This window comes from Marmota marmota, unplaced genomic scaffold (assembly GCF_001458135.2).
Source record: "Marmota marmota marmota unplaced genomic scaffold, marMar, whole genome shotgun sequence".
NCBI classification, from domain to species: Eukaryota; Metazoa; Chordata; class Mammalia; order Rodentia; family Sciuridae; genus Marmota; species Marmota marmota.
In genome coordinates this window covers 18,450,127-18,465,719 of record NW_026000229.1, presented here as the reverse complement: position 1 = coordinate 18,465,719, position 15,593 = coordinate 18,450,127, and the positions used below count along the sequence as shown (strand labels likewise).

The following is a 15,593-nucleotide window of genomic DNA, read 5'->3' as shown; positions in this document are numbered from 1 at the left end:
TGAATATCTATTTGGTCCCGATTAGCCAAATCACTGTCTTCGAGGACTCCATGTTCTTGTCTTTGTCATAGGTTGCCAGGGGGCTGACAAAATTTCACAGTGCCCCTTGATTCTTTCTTCTGGACAATTTTAGATTGTGGTATGTTGGCTCTCAGCACCCAGGAAACCAGGCTTTGAGGGCTGGGGGATTGGGTATTTGTGGGCATGCCCCTTCTTCCCCTTGCTGGGGACCTGGGATGTTTCATTACAGATGATGGGTTTCCATCAGTGTGGAAAACCAGATGATGTACCACTTGAGAAAGTTGGATTCACTATTCATGCCCTTCAGTTGTATTGTGTCACTGTTGGAGCATGTCCAAGGTGCTAGTATGGAAGAGCCTTTGTGTTAAAGGTCAGGGTGGCAGTAAGAATGAGAGTTGGGGAGGGTCAGTTCTAGCAGTGTAGAGCCAGCCTTGTGTGCACAGTCCCTGTTCCACCTAAGTGTGCCATACACGCAGGTGACCTCACCCCAGATCCTCCATTGATGCTCCCAGAGCAAGCCAGCTTGGGTCACTCTAGACCCTTTTCCCAGTTTCTGTTCTGCAGTGAGGAGGATCTCCAGACAGTGTTCCCCAGTCTCAGTGCCTGAGTGGTATGTGCAGTATCTTTCTCATTTAACCTCTACCCACTCCCCAATTTTTTAAGGGCCTTAATTTTTTTAGAGCCATTTTAGGTTCAGAACAAAAATCAAGTAGAAAGGATTGAGAGTTCCCAAACACAGTCTCTTTTGTTATCACATCCCACACTAAAGTGGTACATTCATTACAATTGACGAACCTATATTAACATGTCATTATCACCTAAAATCCCTAGTTTACATTAGCGGTCACCCTTGATGTTGCACACTTTATGGATTTTTGACAAAAATATGATGACATGAATCCACCCTCATAATATCCTCCAGAAGAGATTAAACTGCCCCGAGAGTCCTCTGTGCTCTGCCTATAACCTCTTCCTTTCCCCTAACCCCTGGCAACCACTGATCTATTTGCTGTCTCCATACTGTTCCCTTTTCCAGAAGGTTATGTCATTGGAATCATGCAATGTGTAGCCTTTTCAGATTGGCTTCTTTCAATTTTGTGTTTTTATGGCTTGATAGCTCTGCATAGTGATTTCTTTTTAGCACTGATTAGTGATCCATGTATATATGTGCCTTTTTGTTCCTTTTACTTTAACCTCTCACCCTGCCTTCTTGAAAGAAATGCTCACGTAATTGATGAACCACACTTGCCTTCTTCTGTGCATCCGGTTCCACTGTTGATGCTCTGGAGTGCTTCCTATGCTCCCACAGGGTCCACATTGGAAGGAACACATGGCTGAGAATAACAGATGTCCTTTAGGGTTCAGGGATGGAATAGCTTATACAGGGGAGTCTTTTTCCCATTATTCAGTTGTTACACCTCAGATTAACTTTTCTCCACCCCCCTTTGGAGATGGAGAAGGCATAACTATGAAATGGCATATTTCCCCAATTGACAAAGTCCAACAGAAGAGAAGCTTATCCAAAGATATCAGGTTTGTAGCAGGAGGGTCAATAATTGGTCAGTCTCCAGGAATAGGAGAAGAAGGGCTCTGGCTGGAACCTTGAAGTAGCCTGGAGGATGATCATAGAATTTGGCCTCCTATTGCCTGCTGTATATGTAAGCATATGTTCATACCCCTGACCCCATTGTGAATCTGATGCTCCACCCCAGCCTCTTGAGACTGTGCCATACCCAGTTTCTTGTATTTATTAATATATAACACATATTTTTAAAATTCTTGAGACATTTATTAAGCACTAAATATGTGCTTAGAGTTATGCTCTGAACTGAGGATAGAAATGTTTGGAAAGCCATATTCTTGCCCTCTGAGAGCTTCCAGTCTAGTGGGCAATGCAAACACCTAAACAAATTATTCCAACATATTACTATAAGTGCAGAAGTTAAGATGTGGTAAACAAAGTTTCCCTGGAGCAGGTGGATCTCAACGTCCATTTGGGCATAGAAGAGTAGGCATTCCCCTATAGGGAAATGTAGCTAAGAGGGTACAGAGCACAAGGTGTGTGGGCTCATTGGTGCTGGAACACAGACTTTCATGGCAGGATGGTGGCAGATGATCAAGTGGGCATTGGAGATGCTTGTAGCCTGGGGAGTTGGCCTTGATTTTGTAAGAAATGAAGACCCAACTCAAATGATCACCCTAGCCAATTCACTCTGGTGGTGGCAGGGAGCTGGCAAGTCAGTGGACCTGGTAAGGTTGCTGCAATACACCAGGATGCAACCCAGCCAAAAGTTGGGGATTGCTAAATAGGAGCCCCCTAACCCTTAAAGCTTTGAGGAATTAGAGGTGGAGACTGCCCTAATTAATTTTCTGAATTAACAAGGAGGAAATTGATACTATTTCTAATTTTCTGACTTTTTCTTGTTCTGACCTCTCTAAAAAGAAAAATTGTTTTAGATTTTTCTAAAATACATTGCCAGATTTTAACATAGTGAATTAAGTTGAGCCAAAATATTTGTTCACTTTGAAGGTATGGCAACATCTCAGAATTGACTGTTCAGAATATTAAGTGTAAATTAACAGTAAAGGTATTTCTTTTCTTTTTCTTGGAACTGGGAATTGAACCTAGGGGCACTTAACCACTGAACCACATACCCAGACCTTTTTTATTTTTTATTTTAAGATAGAGTCTCCCTAAGTTTCTTAGGGCCTTGTTAAGTTGCTGAGGCTGGCTTTGAACTTGTGATCCTTCTGCCTCAGTCTATTGATCCACTGGGATTACGGGCATGCACCATTGTGCCTGGCTTATAGGATAGTTCTTGATACATGTATTCTGTGGGGTTTTTACCCCCAGAAAATTGATAATGAGAGCTTATTTTTGTAGCGTTGCCTCCTTTTAGAAGATAGGCATGTTTTTGCTTACTTCCTCCAAAGAAGGGGGCCCTCTGCATAGCTCTGATGAATTGAATTTCCTAGTCGCTCAAATGTTAGCCAATTAACCTTTTGTTGGAAATAATTGACTGTAATAACGTACTGAATATGGTCTAGAGACAGTTTCTTCTAACCCAGAAGTCATAAAGAAAAATATTTCTCCTTTTTTTATTGTTGTTGTGGGAATTGCAAAGGATGAGAGAGTGTGCTGGGAATAAACTGGGATAAACAGAATTTGAGAAATATGAAATTATAATAAGCATTTCAAAGTTAAAATATAGAACTATAGAAGTTATATTTGGGCCAGTTAATAAAATGAGTGAATGATACATTTAGGGACAACTTATTCATTCATTGTATTCCTTTAATCAAATATTTGTAGAGCATCCTTGTATCCAGCACTGGGGATATAGCTCTGTTCTTGTTCTCATGGAGTTTACCTTCTAGTTATACATACTACTAGTTGATTTTTAAGTGTTTTTTTAAATTTTTAAGAGGCGGGGACTATTAATTATATAGAACAGTAAGGAAATCATGGCACCTCAGTATTCTATTATTGAAAGCACATAAAGATAGAGGGGAATATAGCAGCATAATCGTAGGTTTCTCTTGCCTGCCCGGAAAACACATGCTCTGCACTACTTTGCATTGATATTTGCACCATTGACTGATCACTATAGGGATTGTGCTTAGTCCTTCAGTTGTTAGTGTGGTGGTGTCGAGTGAGTTTTTAACAATGATTTGCATAAAAGTAGTGAATTATAATATTTCAAGTGGTGCACAGGGCACTTGTCCCAAGATGCAGACCACAAAAATAAAGGGATCTGTGTATGAGAAAGCTATGGTAGCCATTTACTCATAATCCACATTAGCACATCCAGAATGTTCTGCCTTAAGAAACTCTTTTTGCTTAACCAGCATTTATACTTCGAGTCCTTTTTGCAGGTAACTCTTCCTCCCACCATAGAGTTTGTTAGAATGTAATTTTTTAGAAGAATACAAAGAGATTTCTGGAGCTTTTCTATGGGTCTCTCTCTTTTCTCTTGGTTCTGCAAAGGTCAAGACAGGACATGATTTCTCTGAAGGTTTGGATGAGGAATCTGCCTGCTCACTGCTCATTGAGGCTCTTTTGACCCTGGCCCAGCACTCAGTCTCTAGCTGGAAAGTGAGGGAGGGGCAGCCATGAGCAGAGAATTGGGCATCTCCACTTGGAGTCAGATACATTCTGACCTAGCAGAGCTGGTCCAAGCTCATTGAGCTGCACTTTGAATAAGAGCATTCTGAAGGTTTCAGCAAAAACAAATAAGACATGTTGTCAGCAATTGGTAGAAGCTGGAGTACGTTGGGAGAATTTTGTTTACAAATCTTCTCTTTTCTCTTTAGATCTTCCCATATCTATGTAGGGCTATTAAAGAACTCTTTGGTTTATTTCTTTGCTTCTGGGATTTTATGATTTTGAGTGATTAATAATAAATGTGTCAAACATAAGTGGTAACTCAAGCCAAGAGTATATTCTGTCGTCTCTAGCTAAATGTAGTGGATTTTCTTTGCTTTATTTGGTCTTGTCTTTTAAAACCAATTTTGTTAATTTGAGCTGATTTTTGTGCTCATGCAGATGGTGCTGAGGTAAAGTGTGGGTGCAGTTTTACACTGCTGACTGCCTTTTAATGAAATCTTACGATGACTGTATCTTGGTGGTTTGGGGTCTATGGAACATAGTGAGATTTCAGCCACGTATATCATGCAGGCTCTTCAGATGTAATTCAACGTGGATCCACCTATCTGTGAGAATTAAGCCAAGACTGGAAAACAAAAGTCCCTAAAACTCTCAAGGTGAAAGAGTGTCTCTTGTAATTTCAGGTTATTTAGCATGTTTTGTTTCTTTAAAGCTGAGGTGATGATCTTAGGTATACCCTTTACCAAACACTTCCTGGATTCCAGGCATTGTGCTAGGAACGTCACCTGTCCTCTATCATTCATCCCCACAACATCAAAATAGCTAGGAATGATCATTTCTCCTCTGAAGATGAGAAAACTTTTTGTGTTTTATTATTATTATTATTATTATTATTATTATTATTATTATTATTATTATTGGTACCAGGGATTGAATTCAGGGACGCTTAAGTACCAACCACATCCTCAGCCCTTTTTAAATATTTTATTTAAAGACGGGGTCTGGCTGAATTATTTAGGGTTTCACTAAGTTGCTGAGACTGGCTTTGAACTTGTGATCCTCCTCCTCCTGCCTCAGCCTCCCAAGCCATTGGGATTACAAGTGTGCACTATCACACCCAGCCAGGCCAGCAAACTTGGATTCCAAAGGGTGTGCTTTAAATTCATGGAGCAGGTAAGAGGTGGTCTGGGATATAGGAGCAGTTACCACCTGTCCTGATATCCTGCTTGTTGGTGACTGGTACTTTAGGAGCTTTTGCTAACTTTTAATCACATCTACCTGTGCCGCTTAAAATCCTCCAGCAAAGGTACAGTGGGGAGCTGCCATATGATCCAGAGAAGGCTCCGTTAAGGCAAGTCCTTTAAATAGCAAGATCCTGCTTCAAGTTTCTATTTACTTGAAAAGATCTTATCCGTGTTTAAAATAAGCCTTTTAGGACGAGGGGTGTAGCTCAGTGGCAGAGTGCTTGCTTCACATGTGCAAAGCCCTGAGTTCAATCCCTACACTGCAAAAAAACAGACAAAAGCATTTAAAATAGATAAGTGTGGCCTACATGGAGACATAGCTCATCTCAGCATTCTCTAGGGACCTTGTTAGGACCAGGCAATGAACAATGAGTTTCTGCTGCAAGCTGTTTCCATCATTGCTCCTGCGGAGCTGGAGCTCAAACAAACTCTGGGGCTATTGAATGTTGCTGTATGATCTCCTTTAATCCTCACAGCAGCCCCTTTGGTTTGCATTATTACAGAGAAGGAAACTGAGGCACGGAGAGGTTAAGCACACAGAGGCCAAATATAGTAAATGATCAAACTCAGATTTGCACCTTACCCTTAACATTATGCTATTGTCATTCCTAAGTGCAGTATTTTGTGCCATAAATCCTAGCTCATCTTGTCCCAGCTATAGACTTGCTTGGCACTGAGGAGAACAGAAGCCATGGGTTGCTGGCATGGGTTGCTCCTGGGTTTGTTTGAGTTGTGCCCTGGAGTCACAAATACTCAGTATAAGTGTCATGATTGCTCATGTCTGAAATTGGATCATGGTTCTTGTCCTTTGTCTATCTTCTAGGGAACTTTTCTTGGGGAGAGGGAGTCACCAGCAGATGAAGGGGGTTAATTAGATTTGTGCTTTACATCCTGTACACCCATAAAGGGATTTGTACATCTATCAGGAATTATGTCTTTGTAGCCAGGTTTGTAATTATGATATTATGTGGATGTATGTATTATATGGAACTCATGAACCTTTAAAAATAAGGCATTGAGAAGAATAAATTTCTTTGCTAAAGATAAAGTGAACCTAATGGACTCATTATGGTAATACATTTATGTATTTTATAATCTCAATAGAAAAAAAATCTTTTCATGTACAAATATAATTCAATAAAAATAAATCTGTGAAATGGTTTTGTGTACTATAATAGAGAATGTTTTAAGCATAGGAATGGCTCATCTGGTCAATTATGTCTCCTTTGTTTTTATTCTCATATAAATAGTCTCTTAATCATGTTTGACTAACAAGGGAATTGATTACCTGCCTCTGGAAATAAGGTTTTTGGTGTCCCCCCACCCCCTTTTCTATACTAGCTTTGAGCTTCTTGCTTCAGTCACTTTAGCTGTCAGTCAAAAACATTAGTTGAATTGGGTACCATAAATCTACATTCGTACGCTTACAAGATTTATTTGTTTTCAAATATAATGGGATGATTGAGGAGATGGAAAATAGAGAAGCATGGTACCAGGTGAGATTCTTTTGGTCACAGGTAAGATTCTGTTAGCCTAAGTGAGAAAGAAGATGGATTTACAATAAGGATACAGAAATGTGTTGGAACTTAAGGGTGGGGATGAAGTAGCCCTGAGGAGTGAAGGGGAGCTGGAGGTGAGAAAGTGAACTCCCCAATTGGTGTTCACTGCAATATACAGGTGTCATGACTCTTGGTAAGACAAGGGGGAAGGAAGATTAATGGAAGGTAGAAATGTTATTACTTAATTCTTGCACATTTTTACAAAGTTTATTCTTTAAAAAAGTAATTCATGCTCTTTACTTGAAATTCAAGCAGTATAAGTAGAAATCATCTAAAATTCTGATACGGAGGATTTCTATTTTATTAAACATTCTTCTAGACCTCTCTGGACATCCAGGATACCCCGCTTCTTTCATGCATATGCATGCCCATCATGCGCATGCGTGTGCATGTACACACACAGAATTATAGTGCACATAGTCATTACGTATTTGTTCACTAAAAATTATTTCATGGTCGTCTTTTTATATCAATAAAAAGATTTCCATCAGTGCTTGCAATGTTTATAGTTTACTTAGCATAGCTCCTATTTGCAGGTCTTTTTGGGTGTTTACTTTTTTCTTTCTGTAACAGTACCTTGCATATCCACCTTTCTGCGTACATGTTTATCTCCTTTAGATTTGTGAAGAATCTTTAAGTAGGAGTACAGGATCAAAGGTATCCCATTTTAACATGCTGACCTAGTTGTCCAAGTGCCTAGAGAGTGACTTTCCTAATTTATAATCTCACCATGAAGGTGTCCATGACATTGGGCATTTATCATTAGTCATTGGCATCTTTAATAACTGGATAGGTGAAAAATAAGATCTGAATCTTCTAACATTGTTTTTCTTCAGTGTTACTTGATATCTTTTCATATCTTCGTTACTATTCTATTTCTTATGACTGTTAAAGTTTTTAAATTTCTTTTGTCCGTTTTGAGAGGAAGATTAATTTCTTTACTAATTTTAAGGTAGTTTAGCAAAGAGAGATAAGCAACCTTTTATTCCTCACATGTAACCACTCACTACTTTTTCTAGTTTCTTTATCCTTTTATGAAAGTTTCAATTAAAAAAAAAACTTTAATTTAAAGAATGTAGCCAGCCAATATTTCAACCTTTTATAGTTTTAGATTTTGGTATTATGCTTAAAAGCCTTTTTTATGCCTATATTACAAAACCTCATAATAATTCAAGTACATATTCTTCTAGTACTCATTTGATTCTATTTTAAGTTTATTTTTTTCACAAGTAGAGAGGGATAGACTCAGATTTTCCCTCTCTCTTAATAGCTAACCAACATCACTTAATTCACAATTCTCTCATACCTGCCCAGATTTGATTACATGTACTTGGTTGGGTCTGTTTCCTGTGAATACTCTGGATGTTTATATAAATGTTCTCACTCAGAGTCCTGTTTGTTAACTATGGCTGGGTTGTTTTGTTGATTTGTACACTTGATTCTGAGGTGTTTCTCTGCTTCAAATTGGATTTCCATGGAGTAGGTCATCAAACAGTGAGTTCCCAGTGCCTCAGAACTGGGGAGGACACGGGAACAGCTGGAGCCAGAAGGGGCTATTCCACAGACATGTTGGAGGAACTGAGTAGGGAAAAGTGAACAAAACCAGAAGAGCTCATGCAAACAAATTTAAAAACAATGAGAGTACAGGGCCTGAGATTGTTAATATGGTGAGAGGGTGCAGGAAGGGGAATATATATATTTAGCTTTTGTTTAAATTCAAGTCATAAAGCCTTCTTACCACAGGGAAGAAGAAAAAAAAATGTGTTCTTGCCTCTTTGCCAACAGTAACATAATTTTGGTCTTCGAAATAAGTGTCTTGGGACCTCAATTCCCTGTTGGTACAGCAAATTCCCAGTCCATGTGTTGTGGCGGAAATTCATTATTTCCTGAGTTATTTCCTTTCATGCTTAGTGTGGAGGAAATGACCAAATGTATAGATTGAGGTCCCACCCCCCCAAGCCTGATGTCTGCAGCATTACTTGATTCTGATGACTTTGATTATTGTTTCAGGTATTGCTGCTGAAGGCTTCTCGTCTGCTTCAGGGTATCTTCAGGGAAATCAACTCTACATAAACTAAGAATTTAGGTGAGTCTTTAAAAACCAAACCAATCAAAAACCTTGCCAATTGTCCATCTGCGGTGTGTTGATGTAGTTTTCTAAAGTGTCAGTCTTGTCTCTTAATTTGTCTGGTGATATTCAGCATGGGTCTGTGTGGCAGGTGTGCGGAGTGTCTGGGTTTTAGTCCCCTTGCTGTGGGGGGCCATGCTAAGGGCCTGGAAGAGGGGGTGAGTAGTTGGCTTTTTACCTTCTCAGACTTCACTGCAGGAATCCTCATTCATTGTGTTTGCTTCATAGATCTTTTTTTTTTTTTTTTTGGCAGGGGAGGAGTGGATAGGAAGTGCTATGTAAGGAACTAATGTAGAAACTTCAGCCATTTGAATTGCAATGGTAGTTCTTGGAGACTCCAGGATTGGGGATGTTGGGTCTGGCACGGGAGGAAGTAGCTGCAGTCCTTTAGTTTAGTTTCCCCATGGCTGTCCTGAGTGGGACCACATGATCCCAAATGGTGTGTATGAAATATTCTGGGCTAAGAGGCAGGTGGCTCTTCTGCAGATCCTGTGTATGCCAGAGTTGAATTCTATAAGGTAAAAGGCATGGTCCTACTCTCAGTAACTGTGTCATAGCATGCTCAGAGGCATCAGTTCTGTTTCTGCCCAGCTTGGACATGTTGCTTAATCTCTGCTACTCTCCTGTTCTTCATCTGTAAAATTTGTAGGTTTTCTTAGCCTAATTATTTCCATGCTTATAGATTTTGTGGGATAGGGAAAACACATCAGGACCAATTTTTAATATATATTTTGGCTGAATATAAATAAAGTTGATGATTGTTAAAGATCACTGAGTGTGTGGGAGTTAACTGTATATTTGTATGCTGTTCTATTTTGTGTTGGTATTTTTCTTTTTGTGATTTCTTTTTTTAAAAAAAAATATTTATTTTTTTAGGTGTAGATGGACACAACACAATACCTTTATTTTTATGTGGTGCTGAGGATCCAACCCTGCCCATGCTAGGCGAGCGCTCTACCCCAGCTGTGATTTCTTTTCTACTCTTTTTATTGGTGTGTTATAGTTACATAGTTACAATAGTAAGAATTGCCGTTACATATTCATATGTGCATATAATATAATGGCATAATTTGGTGAATTTTATTCTCCAGGACCTCCCCTTTTTCTCTCCTCCTTTCCCCTGGTCCCCTTCCTCTCCTCAACTATTCTCTCTTCTATTTTCATGAGATCTCCCTGACCTTTTCTTTTCCTTTTTTCTCTGAATTTTCCACATATGAGAGAAAACATATGACCTTTGACTTTCTGAGTTTGGCTTATTTCACTAGGCATGATGTTTTCTACTTCTATCCATTTGCCAGTGAATAACATAATTTCATCCTCCTTTATGGCCAAATAAAACTCCATTGTGTGTATATACCTCATTTTCTTTATCCATTCATCCATTGGCGGACACCTAGGCTGGTTCCATAATTTGGATATTGTTATTGTGCTGCTATATACATGAATATGCATTTATTGACATAGTATGATAACTTTAATTCTTCAGGATAAATTTCAAGGAGTGGTACAACTGAGTCTTATGGTGGTTCCATTCCTAGTGTTATGGTTTAGATATGAAGTGTCCCCCAAAAGGTCATGCATGAAACAATGCAAGAATATCCAGAGGTGAATTGATTATGAGAGGTGTAACCTAATCTGTGGATTAGGATTAAGTGGATGTGTCTGTAGGCAGGTGGGATGTGGCTGGAAGAAAGAGATCACTGGGGGTGTGCCTTTGGGGTTTATATATTGTCCCCAATGAGTAGAGGTCCCTCTGCTTCCTGGTGGCCATATCCTGAGCTGCTTTCATCTGCCTCATCCCTCTGCCATGATGTTCTGTCTTACCTCTGGCCCAGAGCAATGGAGTTAGCTGTCTGTGGATGGAGATCCTCTGAAACTGTGAGCCAAAATAAACTTTTCCTCCTCTAATTGTTCTTGTCAGGTCTTTTGGTCATAGGGCTGAAAAAGCTAACTGAAACACCTAGTCTTTTGAGGGAACTCCATACTGATTTCCATAATGATCATACTAATTTACAATCCCATCAGTAGTGTAAATGTGCTCTTTTCTCTCTACTTTCTCTCCAGCATTTATTGTTATTTGTATTCTTTTTATAAAAAAATATTTTTTAGTTTTGATGGACCTTTATTTTATTTATTTGTATGTAGTGCTGAGAATCGAACCTAGTACTTCACACATGCTAGGCAAGCATACTACCACTTAGCCACGAACCCAGCCCTGTTATTTGTATTTGTATTCTTAATGGCTGCTTTTCTAATTGATATGAGATGAAATCTCAGTGTAGTTTTGATTTTCATTTCCCTAATGCTAAAGATGTTGAGCATTTTTTTTCATGTATCTGTTGGCCATTTGTCTTTTTGATTTTGAGAATTGCCTGTTTTAGTTCATTTGTTCATTCATTGATTGGATTAATTTTTCTTTTTTTGATGGCAAGTTTTTTGAGTTCTTTATATATTTTGGATATCAATCTTATATCAGAAAAGTAGCTAGGAAAGACATTCTTCTGCAGGCTTTCTCTTTACACCCCTAATTGTTTGTTTTGCTGTGCCAAAGCTTTTAAATTTGATGCCTTCCCATTTATTAATTTTGGGTTTTATTTCCTGAGCTTTAGGAGTCCTATTAAGGAAGTCATTTCCTGCAATTGTGTGTTCGAGTGTTGGCCCTACATTTTCTTCTAGCAGTTGCAAAGTATCTGGTCTAATTCCTAGGTCTTCAATGCATTTTAAGTTGATGTTTGTACAGGGTGAGAGTTGGGGATCTAGTTTCATTCTTCTACATATGGATGGATATAAAGTTTTGCCAGCACCATTTGTTAAAAAGTCTGTCTTTTCTTTAACATGGTTTTGGTGCCTTTGTCAAGGATTGGATAACTTCATCTATGTGGGTTTGTCTTTGTGTCTTCTGTTCTGTTGGTCTGTGTGCCTGGTTTTATGCCAGTACTATGCAGTTTTTGTTACTATAGCTCTTTAGTATAATTTGAAGTTAGGCATTATGATGCCTCCAGCATTGCTGATTTGGCTTAGAATTCCTTTGGCTATTCTGGATCTTTTATTCTTCCAAATGAATTTTAGGTCTTAGAATTTTTGTAATAAAGGATTTATTTTCACAAAATAACTACTATCTACCAACATAATTCCACAAAAGAACTATTTTGATACTAAAAGAATAGGAATGCCACACATTTGTGTTTCACTTGTGCATATTTAGGACTACAAAAAGCACTAATATTTTTTCACCTTTTCCTTGTTTCTTTGCAGAACAGTGACTGCTAGCCATGGACTTGGCAGCATGAGTCTATCGACTAGTATTCAGAAAATATTGAGGATATGACTGCTAAAGACTCTTCTTTTGAAACTGTGTCATTCCTCCCAAAAAGGAAATAAATATACCCTACTCACACCTTGTCAATTTCAGACATCTAAAAGAGGTCCACAATCAAAGACAAAAAGACTGTATTCTTGGGAACCTAAAGTAAAAATGAGTTACACTGCGGCCTATGTGAAAATGAAAACAGTGTTTTAGTAGTCTGATAAAGGTGTACAGATCGTGCCTTCCCACCGTCGTGGGGCAGCATCTGGCCAGGTGGTACTTGATGCATAAACATCTGCCTGGGGTAGGGGTGCATATGCTAAGAGCTGGGGAGAGGTGAGCTGAATGCTTGGGGTTGTGCCAACCCCAAGTGTGAGGAGTTCAAGTATGGACAGAGGTCAAGGTGCATAGCCAAGAGCTCTGAGCTAAGGAAAACCCCTGGGACAATGAGGGGTTTTCCTCCTGGAGGATCATGTGGGGCACCTAGTGTAGATGTTGCCCTTTGAGGACCCATAGAGGGTGTTGGGTGGCCCAGCCTGGCTGAAGAGCCTGGGATAGAGTTGGCAGGAAGATTACCCATCTATGCCATTCCCAAGATTTCAGATCTGAAAGGAGCTTTCAAGGTGGCATTATGTGCCCTGGTCTGTAGAGAATGGGATGCTATTGCTTGGAGTTTGCTCTCCTTGGGGTGTGGGGATGGGTGTGAGGTGGGTGGAAGGCAGAGTGAATAATGGTCTGAATTATTAGGACAGAAAGATACTGTGAGGGAGGAGCAACACCACCCCCCACTGAGGAGGTGTGCACAGTCCTTGCTTCTCCTGGAAGTCCTGAGAAGTTCCATGTGTTCTGCTTGGATTGGAACATGGTGGTTCAGGCCTTTGGAACTCCTCCCCCAGTGAATTTCCGGCTTATGTTTGTGTTAACATTCATATTTTCTGGGAAACTTAAATTAAATTGGACAGCCTTACCTGGTTGCTTTCTGTTCTGTCACCACAGGCCTTGGTTTATTGTCTGATTGGTATGCTTCAGGTGATTTCTCCACCCTGGGAATATTTATTCACTGCCCTTGTAGGAAAAATTTATATCAAACCACAGCAGCAGAAGCATTTGTCTTAAATGTGTAGGAATGTGAGATATTACTTGAAATCTTGATATTTCTGAAAGTGTATAAAGTTATGAATAAATGCTGGCAGGGGCTTTTATTTTGACATAAACCAGAGGAAGGAGAATTGCTTTAAGGGATCTGGACTAGCCCAAGTCTGAATAAAATTTAATGAATGAACAATGTAACCAATCAATCATGTTGTGGAGCCTTTCAGAAGGCTAGAACATTCTGGTCAAGATCTTATAGGGATGAGCTATTAAGATTTTGAGACAGCCATGCTTTATAGAAATAAATGTGATGTTTTAAAATGTTACATGCATGCAAGAATCTGTGCATGAGCATGTGTGAGAAGGAGAGACTGATAGATGGGGTGGGGGAATGACAAATGACTTGTTTAGTATTTTACTTAATGGCTTGTGATATATTCCTGCTTTGAGAATAAATCCAATATTCTGAACTTATCTCTGTGTTCCCTGTAGGCTTATAAGAAAAATATTTTAAAATCTATTTCAAATGAAAACCCATTGTTTTTGGCTCTCTGGGAATTTTTAATTCCCATTGCTGGTGAGGGGAAGGTACTGAATCTGTAAAATTCAAAGCAGGATCTATGTAGGTCTTTCATTCGATACCAGTTAAGGGTTATGACGTCAGTAGAGATAAGTTGTTCCTGTGCTTCCTTTTCCTCATTAAAAATGTAATCTGCTGTGCTCTTTTGTCTTCCTGCCACCCTCCATTAGTCTGTTTCTTTGGAGTGCTTTTCTCCTTGTCTGTAGGCACCCTCACATCTCCAGCTCTCTGGCTTGCACACTCCCTGAGCCACTGAGAGTCCTAATTAGCATTGTCTTGTTGATCAGGATTCCTGTGGACCTGCTCTGAGGCCCTTACTCTGTGGTCTATGCCTACTAGATGTTTTGGCACAGTGTTTCATAATTGGAGTCACTAATCCACTATGTAACAGAATGTGCTGTTTCCTTGAGCTTTTTGGCTAATTATGTTCATCAGTTAATTTCTTTCTTGTCTTTTTTAAAATTTGTTTTTGGTACTGGGAATGGAACCCAAGGGCGCTTTATACTGAGCCACATCCCCAACCCCGTTTGTTATTTTTTTATTTTGAGCCAGGGTCTCGCAAAATGCTTAGGACCAAGGCTGGCTTTGAACTTGTGATCCTCCCGTGTCATCCTCAGGAGCTGCTGGGATAATAGGTGTGTGCCACTATCCCCCACAGTTAATTTCTTTCAAAGTTAAAAATCCTACTGGAGAATTCAACAAAGAATGATGAAAAGAGTGAAAAGACAACTTACAGAAAGGGAAAAAAGATTTGCAACCTGTACATCTGATTAAAAAATGGGCAAAAGATTTGAGTGACATTTCTCCAAAGAAGACATACAATTGATCAACAGGTATATGAAAAAATACTTAGAATCATTAATAATCAGAGAAATGCAGATTAAAACTATGAGATATCAACTCACATCTCTTAGAATAACTATCGAAAAGATGAAAGATAAAAATGTTGGAGAATGTGGAGAAAAGGAAACTTTTGCATGGGGGAATGTAAATAGTATAGACATCATAGAAAATGGTATGGAGACTCCTTACACACACACACACACACATACACACATACACACACAAAAAAAACCACACACACATACACAAGACTATGTAATCAAACAACCTTGCTTCTGGGTTTGTATGCAAAGTAAGTGAAATGTCAGAGATATCAGCATGACAATTGCAACAGCATTTACATTAGCTAAGAAATGGGTATGTGCTCATGAAAGAGTGGATGGGTTAAGAAAATGGGGTATGTGGGCACAGTAGAATTCTATTTGGCCTTAAGAAGGAAAGTCTGTCTTTGTAACAACACAGAAGAATCTAGAGAACACTATGTTAAATGAAGTAAGACAGGCACAGAAAGACAGATTCTGCCTGGTCCTCTTATGTGTGGAATCTAAAATAGTTGATGTATAGAGTAGAAGTGGAGAGTTGAATGGTGGTTACCAGGGGCTGGGAATATTAGTCTAAGGATACAAAGTTTCAGTTTGGTAGGAAGAATAAATTCAAGAAGTCATTCTACAATGCAATATTATTAACATTGTTAATAATATATTCTTGAGA

The 15,593-nt window shown here is 39.1% G+C and overlaps 1 protein-coding gene across 8 annotated transcripts in view; it reads left to right on the top strand.

Moving 5' to 3' along the window:
- The window catches only part of Tln2 (talin 2), a 395,739-nt gene that overhangs the window by 155,622 nt on the left and 224,524 nt on the right, over positions 1-15,593 (top strand). For 7 of the 8 annotated variants that reach the window (XM_048793710.1, XM_048793711.1, XM_015480591.2 and 4 more), the window contains one exon: positions 8,943-9,018. The exons of the other annotated variant lie outside the window; for it this stretch is intronic. The gene's annotated coding sequence lies outside the window, so the exon portion shown is untranslated. The remainder of the gene's footprint in view (positions 1-8,942; positions 9,019-15,593) is intronic. 8 annotated transcript variants of the gene reach the window in all.